Here is a 13,626-nt window from a genome sequence, read left to right as displayed (position 1 = left end):
CAGCTATCTGTTTGTATTTATGTATTTACCACTGACGGCCAGCATGTTTGAACTCAGCACTGACACTGTTACTCGTCAGTCAGTGAGGTGACTTAATCGATAAATGGGCTGTCTGACATTCCATATACACAAACAAACAGACAAACAAACAAACAAACAGACAGACAGACAAACAAACAAGCAAAGAAACAGATCGGCTCCATACGTCATGACATAGCAGGCTTTGATCCTTTCATAAAGTTTAACATTCTGTCTAAATTACATGTCCATGCATAAATTTGAAATACATTGAACTAGGAAAGCATAAGAAGTCTGCATTAAAAAAAAATTCAATAAAGCGGAGCTAAGATCTTTTAATCGGGGTTTTGGTTTTTTGGTATGAATATTTACACACAAAAAAAGCATCTTTTAAATAGAATAGGAATCTAAATAGGTGTCCCACCATCTCAAAACGGTATTATGTCGGGATCGATGTGTACATATAAGCAGGTCTAACATCCGAACACAATTCTGTTTAACATTGTTGTGATGGAGAATATTTTTGCCTCACTTTTTAAAAATTTCCATTACACAACAATGAGCCCGTAAGGAATTGGATTATCAGACCTTCAAATAAGTGCACGTCGTTTGGGATGAATTTGACCCTTAACTCTCTCCTTACCGATGGTTTTCAGTATTTTCCCAAAATGGCAGGCTTACCAAGCAGAAAAATTGATATTTTATACTCAAACAAGCTCTGTATAAAACAACTTTGTGTTCTTAATGATTAAACAAAGATCATTCTTCAAAGTTCGTGATGTACAAAATAAATTTGGATAAGAAAAATGTATATTGAGACGACTTTGCTGTAGGCGGTAAGGAGAAGGTGAAGAGGTGAATTTACAATAGAATGATAAGAAATACGAACTTTGGGTCTTTAGCAGTATATGGTAATCTTTCAAAGGCACAAGGCCCATGTAGCCGACGTTTATCCCCGTTTGTATAGCGTGAAACGGACGGTAGAAATTAAGTACTTGTTACTCTTTGGATAGGACGCTAGTCTATCGCAAAGTAATTTCAGCCAGATCTCATAGACCCAGCTACCCGATCACTGCTGGGTGGACATGGTGGGAGGGGGGGGGGGTCAGAAAAAAAACTCGACTACACCCGGGATCGATCTCGGTCCCTTTGCGTGTGAAGCGAGTGCTCTACCAACTGAGCTATCGGGACCCCTCATTATACATACACTGACACAGTGACTTAAAGATATTCAAGCCATGTCAAGCCATGTCAAGCCATGTCAAGCCGTTCAATGACTCAGCAAACGAAATTTAAAACATTCATAACACGAATAATAAGTACCGAGTGTTCTTTAGTAACATAATATACATTACATACTTCCATACTCTGGTCAAACACGTATTTAACATTTTGGACAGGAAACTTGTCCCTCCCAAAATATCGATCGAATAAAATGACCATCTTGGCAAAAAAAAAAAAAGAAAAAACTCTCAAACCTGGTAGTTCTCAAAGTCCCAGGTTTGAGAAATATTGCCAAGATGAGGGTCATTTTAGTCAGCCGATATGATATAGGACGAGGTCTTTGGCCAAAAATGTTAATACCTGTGTATCTAGAGCCTGAATATATTATCTGAGTTTCTTTAGCCTTAAACTTATAGTGGCAATTGAGTACTATCCTTTGCATAGGGAATGAGATTAGCGGAAGAGTAGCGTCCCTTGATTGGAAGTCACGAGCGGAAAAGTTATTAGAGAGAGAACGTCATGTTGGTTGTGCGGCATGAGACACTTCACCGAAAGCGAAGACGAGAGAGACGCATGCGCAAAACGATTTTGACGTTCTCTCTGTAAGGTGACGTCCAAGCAAGGGACGCTACTCTTCCGCTAATCTCATTCCTGATTGAACGTTTGTTTTGTTTTTCTCTGGCAAAGATCTTTTCGCGTGATCAGTGGCCAGATTGATGACAGTGATATCAAATTACACCTAGAGACGTCACTCAGGTCTTTGTCATTGTTATTTGCCATCCGCGTTTATGAGTAATGCTCACTGAACTGTATTAGCCTGACTATAAACGTTCATGGATACACACAGTTTTGTGTGTTGGTCCGTTATACTTCCGGATGGCAATGTTATGAGCTTCTTAGCCAAGCGCATTCTATCTATAGACGTCACTCAGCTCTTTGTTTTTGTTTTTATACAGCCTGTTAGCTGTGATTAGTTCTCACTAAATTTAGATAGAATGAAGTTGACGTCACTCGGGTCTCTGTAATTGTTTTTTTTTTTTTTTTTGCCATCCGTTTTTATGAGTAATTCTCACTAAACTGTATTAACCAGACTAGAAACGTTTAAGGTTACACAGAGTTGTGTGTGTTGGTCCGTTATACTTCCGGATGGCAATGTTGTAAGCTTCTGAGCCAAGCGCATACTATCAATAAGCGTTAAATATTGCACATAATTTTGTAACGTGTTCTGTGGCTAGCGTAGCGTATGTTGGGACTATTTTACCTAAACGATAGATCATCAATAGCCTCTTTATTATTGTGTATATTTATTCATCCTTTGAAGGGGGAAAAAAATAAATAATTTTGAGTTAATCCCTCTCAGCAATCAGACTTGTGGGAGCTAATTTAAATTTCCAAACACAAAAAGTGTTTCAACATCGCGACCTTCCCAATTCACCACCATTTCCATTAAATAACATGCAATTGATTAGACAGAGTTGCATTATGAACATTGCAATAATGGCGTTACTGGAAGGAAACAACCCTGGCCGATATATGTCTTATACACGCCACGCCCCCTTATTGACTGATCACGTTTTTGACCGTGGAAGTTAAAACACGGCAAGGATTTCTCAGAATTAGATCTTGTACTGGGAGGTGGTTGTTGTTGTTGTTGTGGTGGTTGTGGTGTTGGTGATGATGTTGTTGTTGTTGTTGTGGTGGTTGTGGTGTTGGTGATGATGATGTTGTTGTTGTTGGTGGTGATGGTGGTGTTGTTGTTGTTATTGTTGTTGTTGTTGTTGTTTTGATTGTTGTTGTTGTTGTTGTTGTTGTTGTTCTTCTTCTTCTTCTTCTTCTTCTTCTTCTTCTTCTTCTTCTTCTCTCTTCTCTCTTCTCTTCTTCTTCTTCTTCTTCTTCTTCTTCTTCTTCTTCTTCTTCTTCTTCTTCTTCTTCTTCTTCTTCTTCTTCTTCTTCTTCTTCTTCTTCTTCTTCTTCTTCTTCTTCTTCTTCTTCTTCTTCTTCTTCTTCTTCTTCTTCTTCGTTTTCGTGTTATTATTGTTGTTGTTGTTGATGTGATGATGATGATGATGATGATGATGATGACGATGACGATTAAACATGATGATGATGGTGGTGGTGGTGGTGGCGTGGTGGCGTTGTCATTGTTTCTATTTTTGTTATTGTTGTGCTTATAGTTGGTAACTCCTATAGTTTTTCTATACGAAATACGTAAGAAGATAATTTGGGAGGCAGGCCATCCTGTCCTTGCCGTTATCAATCAAAATACTTCATTTTCATTTCATCCATAAAAAAAAAAGTTAAATTCCACTCAATGAAGTATCAGTTTTGATTATCTTAGTATCATTTTGACCGATCAAAACTACTACTGCTACTACTACTTCTACTAGTACTACTACTACTACTACTACTACTACTACCACCACTACTACTACTACTACTACTACTACTACTACTACTACTACTACTACTACTACTACTACTACTACTACTACTACTCTACTACTACTACTACTACTTCTACTACTACTACTCTACTACTACACTACTTTCTACTCTACTAACTACTACTACTTCTACTACTACTACTACTACTACACTAACTACTACTACTACTACTACTACTACTACTACTACTACTAACTACTACTACTACTACTATTACTACTACTACTACTACTACTACTACTACTTACTACTACTACTACTATACTACTACTACTACTACTACTACTACTACTACTACTACTACTACTACTACTACTACTACTACTACTACTACTACTACTACTACTACTAACTACTACTACTACTCTACTACTACTACTACTACTTCTACTACTACTACTACTACTACTACTACTACTACTACTACTACTACTACTACTACTACTACTACTACTACTACAACCACCGCAATCATCACTACCTTAACTCCATTCCACACCAATATCAATCACACCAATCTAAATCCCCGTCACCAACATCAAATTCTACCACGTAATGTTATTTACAAGCCGACACAATTTCAGCCGTAGAACGCCTAACCCTATACTCTCGTACACTCCAAATAAAACAAAAACCAAACACATATTTAAAAATTTAGCCAGAAATCTCGTCCTATAAATATCGACCAAAAAAATTACCCTCATCTTGCCAAAAACTCTCAAACCTGAGACTTCATTGAACACTTCCTTGAAGTCCATCATTGAGAGCTTTTAACCAGATGAGAGTGATTTAATCGGTCGATATTTAAAGGGCAAGATTTCTGGCCAAAATTTAAAATACGTGTTATTTTTTTATTCAAAAGTACCAGAGAATAGTCAATAACGTTCTCTCATTGAACTCAACGTCCTATCGGTGATTGAAAGACCTGGCACCGACACAGGTAAGTAATCATTATCACAAATACATACATGCATGTATCACCCACGGAATTTCGGGACTCAAGGTGCCAAGGTGAAGGTCGTTTGTCGCTGCAGGTCGCAAGGTCCGTTCCTAAGTTAATCAGTAGCTGTTCCTGTTATCACGAAGGCGTTAGATAATATGGATGTTATAAAAAAAATAATGAATGATATTTATATAGTTATGATAATATAATAATAATTATTATGGCTGCTGGTGATAGTCTTCTTTGCCCCCCTCCTCCTCCTCTTCTTCTTCTTCTTCTTCTTCTTCTTCTTCTTCTTCTTCTTCTTCTTCTTCTTCTTCTTCTTCTTCTTCTTCTTCTTCTTCTTCTTCTTCTTCTTCTTCTTCTACTTCTTTTTCTTTTTCATCATCTTCTTCCTCCTCATCATCATCATAATCATCCTCATCCGTCTCCTCCTCCTCCTCCTCCGCCTCCTCCTCCTCCACCACCACCTCCACCTCCACCACCACCACCACCATCTCCTCATGTTTCTTTTTCTCCTACCTCAATACTATCCTCAGTACGTCCCCCATTGTTCCGCTAAGTGTTTTTATTTAAGAATAGGTAAGTCTTTGACATTTTACGATGATCGATCTTCGCCGTCTGATTTCTATCGGCAGACTAGTCTTGTAACTTCCCTTCCCCCCCCCCCCCCCCCCCCCCCCCCCCACCGGGCCGTCCTTTTATTCCTTTGGCCAGACACTACATGACTACTATAATATCACTGTATTATTACAGTGGCCATTGTCTCTTCATTCACTCAACCCTCGAAATGTCAAACTTGTCTTCGCCCATGCGAGTCGAGGTCAAAGTTCGAATGTATATTATTATTATTCCAAATAGACGTGTGTGTGTATCTGTGTGTGTATGTGTGTGGGGGAGGTGCCTGTGTGTGTGTTGTCAATGAGTCTCTTGTAAGTTTTACAATCTGCGGTCTGATTCCGATAAATTTCGCGAACACCACACACACACACACACACAAACACACACACAAACACACAGACACACACACACACAGACACACACACACACACACACACACACACACACACACACACACACACACACACAACTAAACCTGAAACCAACGTTAGCAACCGTAGCAGCAGGCAAGAGCAGTAAAGTTAGGTAGTTGAAAAGTTTTGAGGTCGCGACGTTCGTCGAATTTCAAACTCTGTGCCAATCGCAATCGCAGTGTTGTAGATAGATTTGTTTGTAGCCTATGCAGACAGTTGTTGAAATACACACATACAAGACCTGGAGTAAATGATCTTCACTAGCATTTCTAACAAAGTATTTCAATCGTATTGAATTAGTAGCAACCCCTATGCGTGTGTTTCTATATGTGGTGGTAGTTTTATTCATATCACGGATTATCTATAAGCTTGCTTGAATTGGATTATAATATAATACAATTTAAATGCATATTCATATGTTTGATTTTAACATTGTTTCAAGATATTTCGAACTGTTTCGATTCTATTTCTGATTGTTTCTGGAATTAGATATAATGCCATTTGTTTGTTATTTTATATTCCGGGATGCTGTGTAAATTATATAAGGATTACCTGACGTCATTATCACTGATAATGACGTCATTATGGTGTGTGTTTGTGTGTGTGTGCATGTGTGTGTGTGTGTGTTTGTCGGCTAATTTTATCGTCACGAAAAATACCCCCCCCCCCAAAAAAAAAATCCTAACGTATATGTGACCTTAATAATGATAATAATATAATAATAATAATAATATAAAAATAAATAATAATATAATAATAATAATAATAATATAATAAATAATAATAATAATAATAATATAATAATAATATATAATAATAATAATAATAATAATAATAATAATAATAATAATAATAATAATAATAATAATAATAATAATAATAATAATAATAATATTAGTAATAATAATAATAATAATAGTAATAATAATAATAAATATATAATAATAATAATAATAATATAATAATAATAAATAATGATAATAATGATACTAATAATGCTGAAAACGTATATAGCGCTATAGCTCCGAGTCACCAGACTCTAAGCGCTTAAATTACAAATTACTTTTGCTGAAACCTTCAAACCTGTATAAGATAATATTATATCTATATAATTCACATGCTGAAACTTTAGTTTATATTATATCTATATAATTCACATGCTGAAACTTTAGTTTATATTATATCTATAAATTCACATGCTGAAACTTTAGTTATATTATATCTATATAATTCACATGCTGAACTTTAGTTTATATATATCTATATAATTCACATGCTGAAACTTTAGTTTATATTATATCTATATAATTCACATGCTGAAACTTTAGTTTATATTATATCTATATAATTCACATGCTGAAACTTTAGTTTATATTATATCTATATAATTCACATGCTGAAACTTTAGTTTATATTATATCTATATAATTCACATGCTGAAACTTTAGTTTATATTATATCTATATAATTCACATGCTGAAACTTTAGTTTATATTATATCTATATAATTCACATGCTGAAACTTTAGTTTATATTATATCTATATAATTCACATGCTGAAACTTTAGTTTATATTATATCTATATAATTCACATGCTGAAACTTTAGTTTATATTATATCTATATAATTCACATGCTGAAACTTTAGTTTATATTATATCTATATAATTCACATGCTGAAACTTTAGTTTATATTATATCTATATAATTCACATGCTGAAACTTTAGTTTATATTATATCTATATAATTCACATGCTGAAACTTTAGTTTATATTATATCTTATAATTACATGCTGAAACTTTAGTTTATATTATATCTTTATAATTTACATGCTGAAACTTTACTTTATATTATATCTATATAATTTACATGCTGAAACTTTAGTTTATATTATATCTATATAATTCACATGCTGAAACTTTAGTTTATATTATAGTCATATTATCGTGTATCAACAAGATATGAAGTGAGTAGAAAAGTGCCAGAAGACAATAGAGAATAAAAAAAATTTTTCCGCGGCGGTGGTGGGGTTTGAACCTGCGACCTTATTGGTACGACAACTCCGCCTGGCAGGTGAGAGCGTGGCTCTACCGTGTGAGCTATCCACGAACACAAAAATATTCTTTTCAAACCCAAAGTCATTTCTAGATCCCTCTCTCACCCACTTCTTGAGATCGCCGATTCGTTCGCCACCATCGCGAAGTAATTTTGACCAGCAGTTAAGCTTAATAGCCAATATTCTCATCACAAACATATAACATAGAAGCGATTGAGACATTGAGTATGCTCCGGTGTATGGGGTGAATTTTTAATTCAGAAAAGTGAGTGGAGCAGGTACTTATGTTGGTAACAACAAGATATGAAGTGAGTAGAAAAGTGCCAGAAGACAATAGAGAATGAAAAAAATTTTTCGCGATGGTGGCGAACGAATCGGCGATCTCAAGAAGTGGGTGAGAGAGGGATCTAGAAATGACTTTGGGTTTGAAACGAATATTTTTGTGTTCGTGGATAGCTCACACGGTAGAGCCACGCTCTCACCTGCCAGGCGGAGTTGCGTACCAGTAAGGTCGCAGGTTCAAACCCCACCACCGCCGCGGAAAAAAAATTTTTTATTCTCTATTGTCTTCTGGCACTTTTCTATTATCGTGTATGAAACATGGGATACGTTTAGTTCTATGTTGTATTAAGTCTATCCTTACCAGATGATTCCAGAATTTTCCCTGAAACATCACACGACCCAACACAAAAATAGATTTTTCTTCACTCAAACAGAAAAGCACGCATAATATTGTTCAGCTGTATGTGACCCAACATCTCAAAACGGTATTAAGTCGGGATGGTTAAGATGCTGAAAACTGAATTTGTAGCCAGAATTATCAGACTTGCGTTGAGTTTATATGCTTTATAGAGGAGAATGAATATCATATTTTAGAGTGCGTAATACCAATAATTCATATTTTTGACCAGATCAGCTTTAATTTTACTTTTTAGCATCCTGACATAATACCGTTTTTGAACGTTGGGTCACATATACGCTCTACAACACAGGGTCAAGTTTGTCTAGCTATGGCGAAAGCTTTACTTGACATTCTGTGATATACAAAAGAGACTAGAATGGTAAAATTGTTGATTTATATCGTAACGAATGTGACGATTTTTTCATGGTTGGTAAGGAGAGGGTTAATGTCAATGTTGCTTCTCGAAGCTCAAAGAAATAAAGAATTATGTCAAATTGAATGTACTCTTCAATTTAATAAACGAAAACAGATAGTGTGGACGTTTCGGATTTCCCCTTTAGCAACAAAACACGATGAGAATGAAGAAAAAAACTGTGAAAAGTGTCGGCTTGGTCTGGAGCTGTTTCCTACACCGGTTTTCGGGTCTTTATCTCACTGAAATTCCTTCAAAACAAAAACTACGTTTCTCATTTCGGTTACAAAACGTTTACTTAAATATAGATGATAACGTGAAGTTGAATGTAAGCTTCAATTTAATTACAAAAACAGATCAAATGAACGTTTCGGGTTTCCCCTTTATCAACAAAACAGGATGATTGAAACACCACAGATGAATGAGATGATCATTCAACTTCACGTTATTATTTATTTCTTCGAGCTTCGAGCTGCAACATTTACGCATTTCGGTTACAAAACGTTTACTTAAATATAGATCAATTTCAATGACCCTGGTCTTGTTATAACGTTTTGTGGAAGTCTCAGGTTTTACCATTTTTGACAAGTTGGAATAGTCTAAATCTAAATATATCGATATTTGAATTAAACGGGGGTTTTTTTGTCCAAAATGAAAAGCGTTTTATGAGAATAAGGCAGATTACCTCACTCGACAAATGAGTGGAATGGTTTGCTAACTAAACGTACACTTAACGAAGCAGAAAAATTTGAAATGAAAAATTGATTTAGTAAGAAAATCTGCTAATTCTCATGAAGTTTTCAAGCTCAAACTCCTTTGACGGATCGACAATGAGACATTTGGACTATTTGTTGTGGGTCACCCATCTTAGGAAGGCTCAGGGTTGACAATCCTTGACAAATTGGGACTCATTTTAATCGATAGATTTTTACGGTAGACGTCTAGATATATCTTTTCTAGCCAAAACGAAATGTATTATATGCGTTTTGTTTTTTGTTTGTTGTTTTTTGGGGTTTTTAAAAAAATTATTTTGTTTTTCAAAAGTTGTTTTGTTGTTGTTTTTGTTTTGTCTTTTATTGCTTTTGTTTGTTTGCTTTTTTTCTCGTTTTTTTAAAAGAGGATAGCAGCATTGACTGAACGTACATCGGCCTTAATTATAATTATATAATAAGACTACATGACTTATCTTGTCATTCATGATCCTGTTAATGTTTATTTAATGGTATTGTCATGATATCGGTGTGTTCCTGTGAGTGAGTCGTTACATTTGCCAGTGAGTGTGGCTGTGTATGTGTATGTGTATGTGAGGGAGTGTGTGGTGTGTGTATGTAGTGGTCTCTCTCTCTCTCTCTCTCTCTCTCTCTCTCTCTCTCTCCTCTGTGTGTGTGTGTGTGTGTGTTAGTGTGAGTGTGTGAGTGTGTTAGTGTGAGTGTGTGTGTGTATGTGTTAATGTGAGTGTGTATGTGTTAGTGTGAGTGTGTATGTGTTAGTGTGAGTGTGTCATATTTATGTGATATGTGGCTCTCGTATGTCATTTCCCAATGGCAAGGCCGATATTCGATATGCCTCAAGTGTCCTGAGAGTGATGTGAATGAAAGAATAATATTATGTGAAGTAAATTATTAGCAAATTGACACTTTGTCGTTGGACGTGAGTGGAAAAGTCAAGTGAATGGAAAGCCACCACACACACACACACACACACACACACACACACACATATACAAACACACACATACTATCACATGACATGTAACAGATAATTTCCAAAGCATTACCATCTTAGGGAACGCGAAGAAGAAGAAGAAGAAGAAGAAGAAGAAGAAGAAGAAGAAGAAGAAGAAGAAGAAGAAGAAGAAGGAAGAGAGAGAGGAGGAGGAAAGAGAGGAGGAGGAGGAGGAGAGAGGAGGAGGAGGAGGAGGAGAGAGAGAGGAGGAAGAAAGAAGAGAGAAGGAGGAGGAGGAGGAGGAGGAGGAGGAGGAGGAGGAGAAAAAGAAGGAGGAAGAAGAGGAGGAGGAGGGGGAGGAGAAGAAGAAGAAGAAATTCCAAAGCCTCCACTGGAATCAATGGCCCTAAATATTCGTCTCGATCTATGTTGATGTCCACAAAACTCTATATATATATATCAATTAAAGTAGATGATTGTCTTTTTTTATGGCCTTTATTTATCCACAACTATTGCGTATTCCACTGGTACATAAACAAGATGTTATGTAAATTTATGCAGCACATTTCCACTGGTTTACCATGCTCAATGCGCTTCACAACATTACATTTATTTCGTGAACAGGCCTGAATTTCATGTTCATCATAACTTAGCATTGTCATAATTCGCGCTTAGTCGGCCCTCCGCTGTTATGAGGGTTATCCTGTTATAAACGTCGAATACGCTTCAACAGTCATGACGTCACTTCCGTCGTAATGACGAATGGTAACTTAGTAACTGGCTCTAAACTATCCTAACAATGGTGGACGCCCTTGTGAAATATTTCTCCGACGAGCATAAAATCGTATCCAAAGGAAAAAAAAAAAACATTATAAATCTGATCATGTTTTGACTTTTACAGGCTCTGATCACAAGACATATTATTATGAAAAGTTCTAGCCAGCATGAAGAATATAAAGTACCGATTTTCTTTGTTTAGAACCACGATGGCCGCCGTTGCTGGTCGACGTGACATCAGACTATTGAATCCAATGTAGGCTGGACAGAAGTGATTGTTATTTTGGTCATTTTCTAAGATCGTTGCCTTATCGAGAATATTACTTTATATATAATTGGACTGAATTACTTGATAAACATGATTAGTGTGGTGTAGTAGATAACGTGTATGTGTATAAGATTTGCGTTGGAGGGCACAGTGTGCCTTTCTGGGTGGGGTTCTTGACCTCCCATAGTGGGCAGGGGGGTACATACTGTGTCTTCTATCCCCTTATATCTGTTTTCCAACATGCTTTCTGTCTTTGTCTTGTAATGAGATTACTTGGTTTTGTCCTGGCCCTGGCCGAGTCCTTGCTGGAGGGAAATAGTCAAATGCATAGTTATTGTTTTTGGAGTTATTTTTTTCCTTGTAAATCATCTCTCTTTTATGTATTATTATATTTGTCATTTTGAATTTATAAGGTAAGCATTTGAGTGTATTCCTCTTTGTTGGATTTTGTGCTTGTGTCCGGATGAGACTTATAGGTGGTCTCAAACGAAGTACTTGGATAGTGTGCTCTTGGAATCTACATCTGATCCCTGTTTGTTCCCAGTTCCCCTATGTCTTACTTTTTCTTTGGTGCTTTATTTGTAATTCTAGAACTTTTTACTATCCCATTTTCTTCCTTTTTACTGGCGCTGATATAACCTAAATGTGTTGCAAGCGCCGTAAAACCCTTAAAAACAAAAACAAACACAGTGTGCCTTTTACATCTTATGGACTTGAACTAGATAAAACGTGAAGAATTCAAAACACATATTTTTTCTCTCTTTCTTTCTTTTAGCCAGAGAAACTTTTAATGTCAAATATCGATCGATGAAATTGACTCCCAACTTGTCAAATTTTGACATAAAACTGACACTTCAAACAAAAGAGTGGAGTTTGAAATTGTTTGATAAGTTGAAAGGTCATTTTAATCTTTCGATATTTGATGTTCAAGTTTTATGGCCAAAATGAAAAAAAATATGTCTTTATTTGTTATTGTTTTTATTTTTTTATGTTTGGCTGTTTGTCTTTTTTTTTTTTTTTTTGTTTGTTTTGTTTCGTTTTTTTTTTTTTTTTTTGTTTGTTTGTTTGTCTTTTTGGGTTGTCTTGTTTTGAGTTTTGTTTGGGTGTTTTGGTTGCTTTGTTGTTGTTTTTTTTTTCGGGGGGGGGGGGGTTGTTGGGTTTTATTTTGTTTTGTTTTTTTTTAGTTTGTTTTGCTTTCTGTTGTTGTTGATGTTTTTTTGTTTGTTTGTTTGTATTTTTTTTTTGGGGGGGGGGTTGGGGTTTTTCTTGGGTGTTTATGTCAGAGCACGAGATAGCACAAGCCTGGCTGACATTTCTGAGAATTAGGAAGGATCAAATTGCCATATGTGTCTCATCACTTCAAAACGTGATCAGATATGTCAGATATGTCGTGTGGATTTAAAACCTAAAAACTGTGTGATAAAAAAAGTATATATAGATAAGTACAAGATTTGTTTTAAGTTGTTATAGTATGTTTAGTTAATAATAATGGATATTATTTTTTTAAAGTAACAAAAACTAAATCCTCACATCTCCAGTTATTGAAATTTTTAATCAACTTTTTGACATTCTATTTCAACCCTACTTAATACCGTTTTGAGACGTCGCGTCTCAATTAGGCCCTACTTTCAAGTCCTGGGTGGGGTTCCTGACCTCCCAAAGTGGCCAGGGAAGCTTACTGGGTCTTCTATCCTCCTGTATCCGTTTTCGAACATGCTTTCTGTATTTGTCTTGGAATGAAATTTCTTGGTTTTGTCCTGGTCCTGCCTGAGAAGGAAACAGTCAAATGTATAGTCAGTTTTGGGAGATGATATTTTTTTTCCTTGTAAATCATCTCTGTCATGCACTGTATCATGTTTTGTTTACATATTATATGTGATTTGTAAACATTTGAGTGTGTTCCTCTTTATTGGGACCTGTGCTGGTGTATTGATGAGACTGGTTCTTTCATAGAGATCAGTAAAATTGTCACTTACAGTCGAGGTACCAAATCGCTTACTGGAACCCGCGGACCTATTTAATTTAGGTCGTTTTGTAAATCTAAGACCGCACAGCCTATAACTATATGTATATCACAGCACCACCACCGCATTGTTTACA

At 35.8% G+C, this 13,626-nt stretch overlaps 1 protein-coding gene across 14 annotated transcripts in view; it reads left to right on the top strand.

Moving 5' to 3' along the window:
• LOC144963444 (cAMP-dependent protein kinase catalytic subunit beta) overlaps positions 1-13,626 on the top strand; it is a 440,798-nt gene that overhangs the window by 243,194 nt on the left and 183,978 nt on the right. For 2 of the 14 annotated variants that reach the window (XM_078897518.1, XM_078897524.1), the window contains exon 1: positions 5,554-5,941. The exons of 5 other annotated variants lie outside the window; for them this stretch is intronic. The gene's annotated coding sequence lies outside the window, so the exon portion shown is untranslated. Of the gene's footprint in view, positions 1-5,553; positions 5,997-13,626 lie in introns of those variants that run through there. 7 more of the 14 variants (XM_078897525.1, XM_078897527.1, XM_078897519.1 and 4 more) reach the window with 7 other exon arrangements.

The sequence above is a fragment of the Berghia stephanieae genome, chromosome 1 (genome assembly GCF_034508935.2).
Source record: "Berghia stephanieae isolate SIO BIC M18660-M18661 chromosome 1, UCSD_Bste_1.3, whole genome shotgun sequence".
Lineage (NCBI taxonomy): Eukaryota > Metazoa > Mollusca > Gastropoda > Nudibranchia > Aeolidiidae > Berghia > Berghia stephanieae.
This window is presented reverse-complemented; position numbering and strand designations above follow the sequence as displayed.